The 5,698-nt window shown below is 39.2% G+C and overlaps 1 long non-coding RNA gene across 1 annotated transcript; it reads left to right on the top strand.

The window, feature by feature from the left end:
* Positions 1-511: 511 nt before the first annotated feature.
* Positions 512-4,139, top strand: LOC139016816 (uncharacterized). Its single transcript, XR_011472730.1, has 4 exons — positions 512-603; positions 907-1,123; positions 1,635-1,667; positions 3,975-4,139. It is a non-coding gene; the product is annotated as an uncharacterized lncRNA (long non-coding RNA).
* Positions 4,140-5,698: the final 1,559 nt, after the last annotated feature.

Here is a 5,698-nt window from a genome sequence, read left to right as displayed (position 1 = left end):
ACAATGATATCATAAAACATATTGTTGGGAAATGATAAAATACTAACATATATTATAGACTTTGAGTCAAGAAAGTATGTTATAATCATTAGAGTTAGCCAGTAAACACACACACACACACACACACACACAAATAAAAACAGTAAAAAAATGCATTTAATAGCTTAATGGAGGAAAATTTTAAATAAAAATATTAATTCAAAAGAAAAAATAGAGATAAATGTTTAGAATTATAAAAACAAATAAGATGACAAATTTAAACCTAAATAATCTTAAGTCTACTCATTCTAAATGTAAACAAACTAAATAATCCAATCAGGAAACTACATTAATCTGCCAGGGCGCCACATCAAAGTACCACAGACAGGGTGTTTTAAACAACAAAGTTTATTTCTCCGGTTCTGGAAACTAGAGGATGAGGGAAGGGAGTTCCAGGAAATCCAGGCAGGATTCAGGAAGCGATGCCTGATGGGAGTTCTACAGGACAAATTAGAGCAGTAGGAATGGGAAACAAGAACAGAACTGCCAGACAAATGAAACAGTGTGTTTAAAGGCCCAGGGTTGAGAGCAGATCCGAAGGTCTGGGGACACATGTACTTGCAGGTAAAGTTTACTTTAAATCCTTAACTAACAACAGCCGTGAATGAGAAGGACTCGGTCCTTCTATCAGTCTGCTCCCTCCTGCCTGTACTCTCTGTTTACATCTGTGATTTCTTTTTCTTCTGACCTATGGTGATGAAGGAGCAGCTTTATATTTTCCTCTTTTGCATAAAAGGTCATTTTTTCTTTTGAACCTAAACTGAAAATATTACATAACTAGTGGCGCAGAGTATGGATTCGTGCACATTGAAAGGGAAATAATTAGAAGAAATATTTTAATATTGCTATTTGCCCTTTCTCCCTCAGCACTTGGGAGCCGGGCAGCAGCTCCGCCCCCCACCGTCGTCACTGGTCGCTGTCTGTGGGGCAATCAGCAGAGTAATGGGCCCCGTTTGCACCCTGGCTTGGTGCCGCCCGCTCACCTGCTCCACCAGAGTCTGCAAATGGAATTCTGGCATTGCTCTGCTTAGAATATGAGTACATGTCTCTATTCATGTTGACAAGTGGGCAAAACACCTGGATGGTATGCAAACCTTTCTTGTAGTTTAATTGCTTTTCAAATTTTGCTACATTGGCCTTGGGTTGCTGGTCAGAGAAATTACCGTGAAACTTAAATTGCCCTGCCAAATGTCAGACCTTCCAGGCGATCTAATGCTATAATAGAGATTGACAGTCCTATAGCCCACGTGTAAAAGTACGAATGAAAGGGAGATCTGCCCGGGTTCCTCATACCACCATTAACTGAGAATACAGGGTTTGCCAGACTTTTCATTACAGGGAACCTATTTGTCATCCTGTGAGAGAGTAATTCAGTCTATGATCAAATAAGCCTGGAAGTCATTTTTACTTATGTATAAAATTGTAAAGTATGGCTGTCTTAGTGGATGGAAGAATGAAAAATCACAAATCTTAGCTGGTGGTCTTTAAGAAGTCTATTCTTGCATGTACCCAATCTTTGATCTAATTCTTATCTCCGGATAGTTTCAATGTCTTGACTACCAGCAGATAATTCTTCTGCCTTCCTTCTAAAACAGGTGCCGCCTCTCTCTTTAAATCAGCCCTGGTTGGTGAGTCCTTTTCTTTATTTTCCTCTGTAAATACCTCTAGAAAAAAAATGCATAGCCCAAAATGAACCCTAGACATATAGAGGGAAAAATGCAGGGCTTCTCAGAACTGTCCTTTCTTTTCTGTCAGTTTGATCACTGACCTTTAGGTGAACTCTCAAAATGAAATGAAATTTTCAATTTGATCATTAAAAATGCAGATAGGTTTATTATTAAATTTCCTTTTGGATACCACTTGGAACCATCAGACTAAAAGAGAAAATAGTATTTTGGCCCAAAATCATGCCAACAGACAAAGCAAGTTAAAAATTTAAAAAAATAAAAAAGCCTAACATTAATATTTTCTTGTAGAAAGAACAGTGTTTCATTTCCTATAAGCTGTAACTGCAAAAAAAGTAAACATTTAACAATATTTACCAGAAAATAAAATAGGAAAATATCCCAAGCAAGCCTAAAGATTCTTCCATATAATATAGTCTATAAAAATTTTAAACACTGACATCCACCCGCCCCCCCCCCCCCAGCCCAACATAAGTAATAAGCTTTTGAATGCTACGCCAATAAGATTTCTCTGATTCTGTTACTAACAATGCACATGATCAGTGCATAGAATGGTGCAAAGGCTCACTTGGCTTTGCTAAGCACTTACTTCTGCTCTGAGAAGAAAGGAATGTCTTTCCTTGGATTGCAGAAACAACTGTAAAAGCAGAAGGGGGAAGGTCATCGATGAAGAGTCCTGCTTAGGCAACATGCTAGTAACCCCTGGCATCGTCAATCACTTCCCATTATCCATAGCGTATGCTCATGTCGAACACCAGGCAGAGGCTTTGGGAGCTCAGAAATGCCTGCAAAAAAAGAAATCATGCACAGAAAATTGAGGTCCAGAGGGCGCAATCAGCCTGATTTCAGAAGGGCTGGCAAATCCTTCACAGGCTTTCTCTTCTCGGTGCTGCCTGCTAAAATGTAGGGGATTCATATGCTACATGGGAAAACCTGGGCTGGGCTGGCAGATGCCTGTGCCTGTCTGCCAAACCTTGAAATTAGGTCATGGCCGCCAGGAAAAATTCCTTCTCAGATGGCAGGCTGAGCGAACACGCTGACAGACCCAGACAGGAAGGAACGCCTCGCGGAGTGCTCTAGATGATGGCAATGATACACACTACAAAGATCACATCGACTCGTGCTTCCAAGACCCTTCAAGATGGAACCAAGAGGCTTAGCTCTGACCCTCACACCTCACACCACCTCACTTCCCACCCTCCCCTTGAAAAAAAAAGAAGAGGAACAAACCTCTTTTAGGTTTTTCCAGTGGTTTCATCAACCGACTTGAATATTTAACTTTTGAAGCACAGAATTTATTTTAATGAACAACACTCCGGATAGTTTTAGTATACACTAAATTGTAGGAGTCCATTTGTATGTAAGAATGACTTTCCTGAAAGATACATACATATCTACATACATACATAAATGTATTTTTTGTAAGGAATTGCTGGGAGAGCCACCAACGTGCATAAGGGAACATTCATAATGCCTGTGTTTTACTGTCTTCAAAATAATGCTTATATTTTTAAGTAGTAAACCTAAAATGCTGGTAGAATGTTTGCTAAAATTTCATAAACTTTAATGATCAAAGTAAGTCTTAGGTTTGTTCCTAAGTTAATACCAATAGGGAACTTGAGGTTGGTAAATGCCTTCAGCTTTTTAAAAAGGAATCAGCCCTGGCCAGTGTTGCTAAGTGGTTAGAGCCTCAGCCCGTGTATCAAAGGGTTGTGAGTTTAATTCCAGGTCAAGGGCACATGCATGGGGTGCAGGTTCAATCCCCCTGGCCCAGTCAGGGCACATGCAGAAAGCAACCAATTGCAACATGCAACTCAATGTTTTGTATACTCACAACTATAAACCTACTTTTGCCCATCCCTGTCTCTTGCACATCGATGTCATTTAATGTCATATATGTGTGTATATATTACATGCACACATACATATGTATATATTTGAATATAAACATATATACATATACCTAAGAAATATAATATGTCGTGTATATATATACACACACAGTACATGTATATATAGTATATATGACTTTTATATATATGACATATATACATATATGAGACATATTTAGTGTCATATACACACATGTATTTGACATTTCACACATATATAATGTGATATACATAAACTTATAGAGAAAGTTACCATTTAGTGAGGGCTATGTTCCAGGTACTAACACATATATAATGCTATTCAATCTTCTCTGTAATTCTATAAATTGGTTATTAATATTATTTCTACTTACATTAGAGGCAACTGAGATTTAAAGAAGCTAAGTGAGGCCCAGCTGGTTCGGCTCAGTGGATAGAGCGTTGGCCTGCCGACTGAAGAGTTCCAGGTTTGATTCCAGCCAAGGGCGCATGCCTAGTTTGCAGGTTCGATCCCCAGTGGGGGCGTGAAGGAGGCAGCTGATAAATGATTCTCTCTCATCATTGATGTTTCTATCTCTCTCTCCCTCTCCCTTCCTCTCTGAAATCAATAAAAATATATTTTTTTAAAAAAGAAGCTTAGTGAGTTTCATGTAATTTCACAACTAACACTGAGTAGTGAAGCTGGAATTAGAAACTCAGATATAGGCTGTCTCAGGCAGGCAAGCAGCATAAAACAGTAAGTTCACTCTCCCTTGGGCATTACTTATACCACCCAGAATGGGACAAAGAGCTTGGAGGATAAAGAATGTTCCATAAGACAGGGCAGAAGAGGCACATCTGAGAACTGTGTGTGCTATGGACAATCAAAGGGCCACAGTTTTGTTGTGAAGGTGGCAGGTTAGTGGCTCCTTGCTTTTCTCTACAGTGAAAGTGCCCTCCTTGTCAAGCCCAGGAGACAGGCCACAGGGCCTTCCTACCCACCCACTAGACCCTGCCTTTCACATGTCAAAAGCCACTCAGTGTGTGGAAGTCAAGAACTAAAACACTTTTGGCTTCATGGATCAATTCAATATAGCACTGTCAATTCTCTTTTTCAAATAAAGATGGCAGAAAAAGACCTACCATATAGTAGCATGATTATTTCATAAAACAATAAATATCTTAATACATAAAATAAAGAGAACTTCATCTCAGAAAAAAAATGACTATGTGTGTGTGTGTTTGTGTGTGTGTGTGTATGTTTTTATTGATATGAGAGAGAGAGAAGAGAGAGAAACATCAATGTGAGAGAGAAGCATTGATCAGTTGCTTCCTATACATGCCCAACCAGGATGGAACCCACAAACGAGGTATGTGCTCTGATGGGAATTGAACCCATAACCTTTTTGGTGTATGGGATGATGCTCCAACCAACTGAGCCACCTGTTCAGGGCAGGAAAGGACTATATTTTAAAAGTGAGAGGATTTTAAATATTTTAAAATTATTTCGCTTTTCTCTATTTTATTAAATTTTTTTTAGTCTGTTTAGCCGGTGTTACGGCAGCACCACGCTGAGCCATGTGGATTCTGATAGCCGCAGGCCCAGAACAACGCTCCCTCACATCACCTGCTAATGTTCTGTGTTGCTTCTCACAGAGACGTGCTTGGAAATGTAAGGCCTTAACTCACAGCAGAATCTCTCCATTGGTAGCTGTTTCAGGCAGCCATCAGGGATCAATTCTGTTTTATTAATTCAATCAACACGTGCATGTTCCAGTCTTTATGCTTTAGAGCAAGGACCTTGCACAGGCACTTCTGCTTATAAAGAAGGCCCGTCCTGCCAAGAGAGCCTCTGGGAGCCATACAAGCACAAACACACACACACATGCAAAGAAGTTTCTAGTTCCAATATCTAATTGCAAATTTTGAATAAATTTAGTAACCACCTGTGTATGTTTCACTTAAAAATCACACACACACACACACACACACACACACATATATACACACTCACAAATTTTTTACTTTAAAATAGGCACCTTATTTAAGTAATAATCCTTTATAGCAAGTCACCATTTACAAAGAACTTACATAAAATCATGAAAGGAGACATTTTTTGTGTTT

Source organism: Myotis yumanensis, unplaced genomic scaffold, assembly GCF_028538775.1.
Source record: "Myotis yumanensis isolate MYYU_CA2020_CCGP unplaced genomic scaffold, mMyoYum1.0.hap1 SCAF_9, whole genome shotgun sequence".
Lineage (NCBI taxonomy): Eukaryota > Metazoa > Chordata > Mammalia > Chiroptera > Vespertilionidae > Myotis > Myotis yumanensis.
Note: the sequence above shows the minus strand (reverse complement) of the source record. Positions and strands in the feature narration are given on the sequence as shown.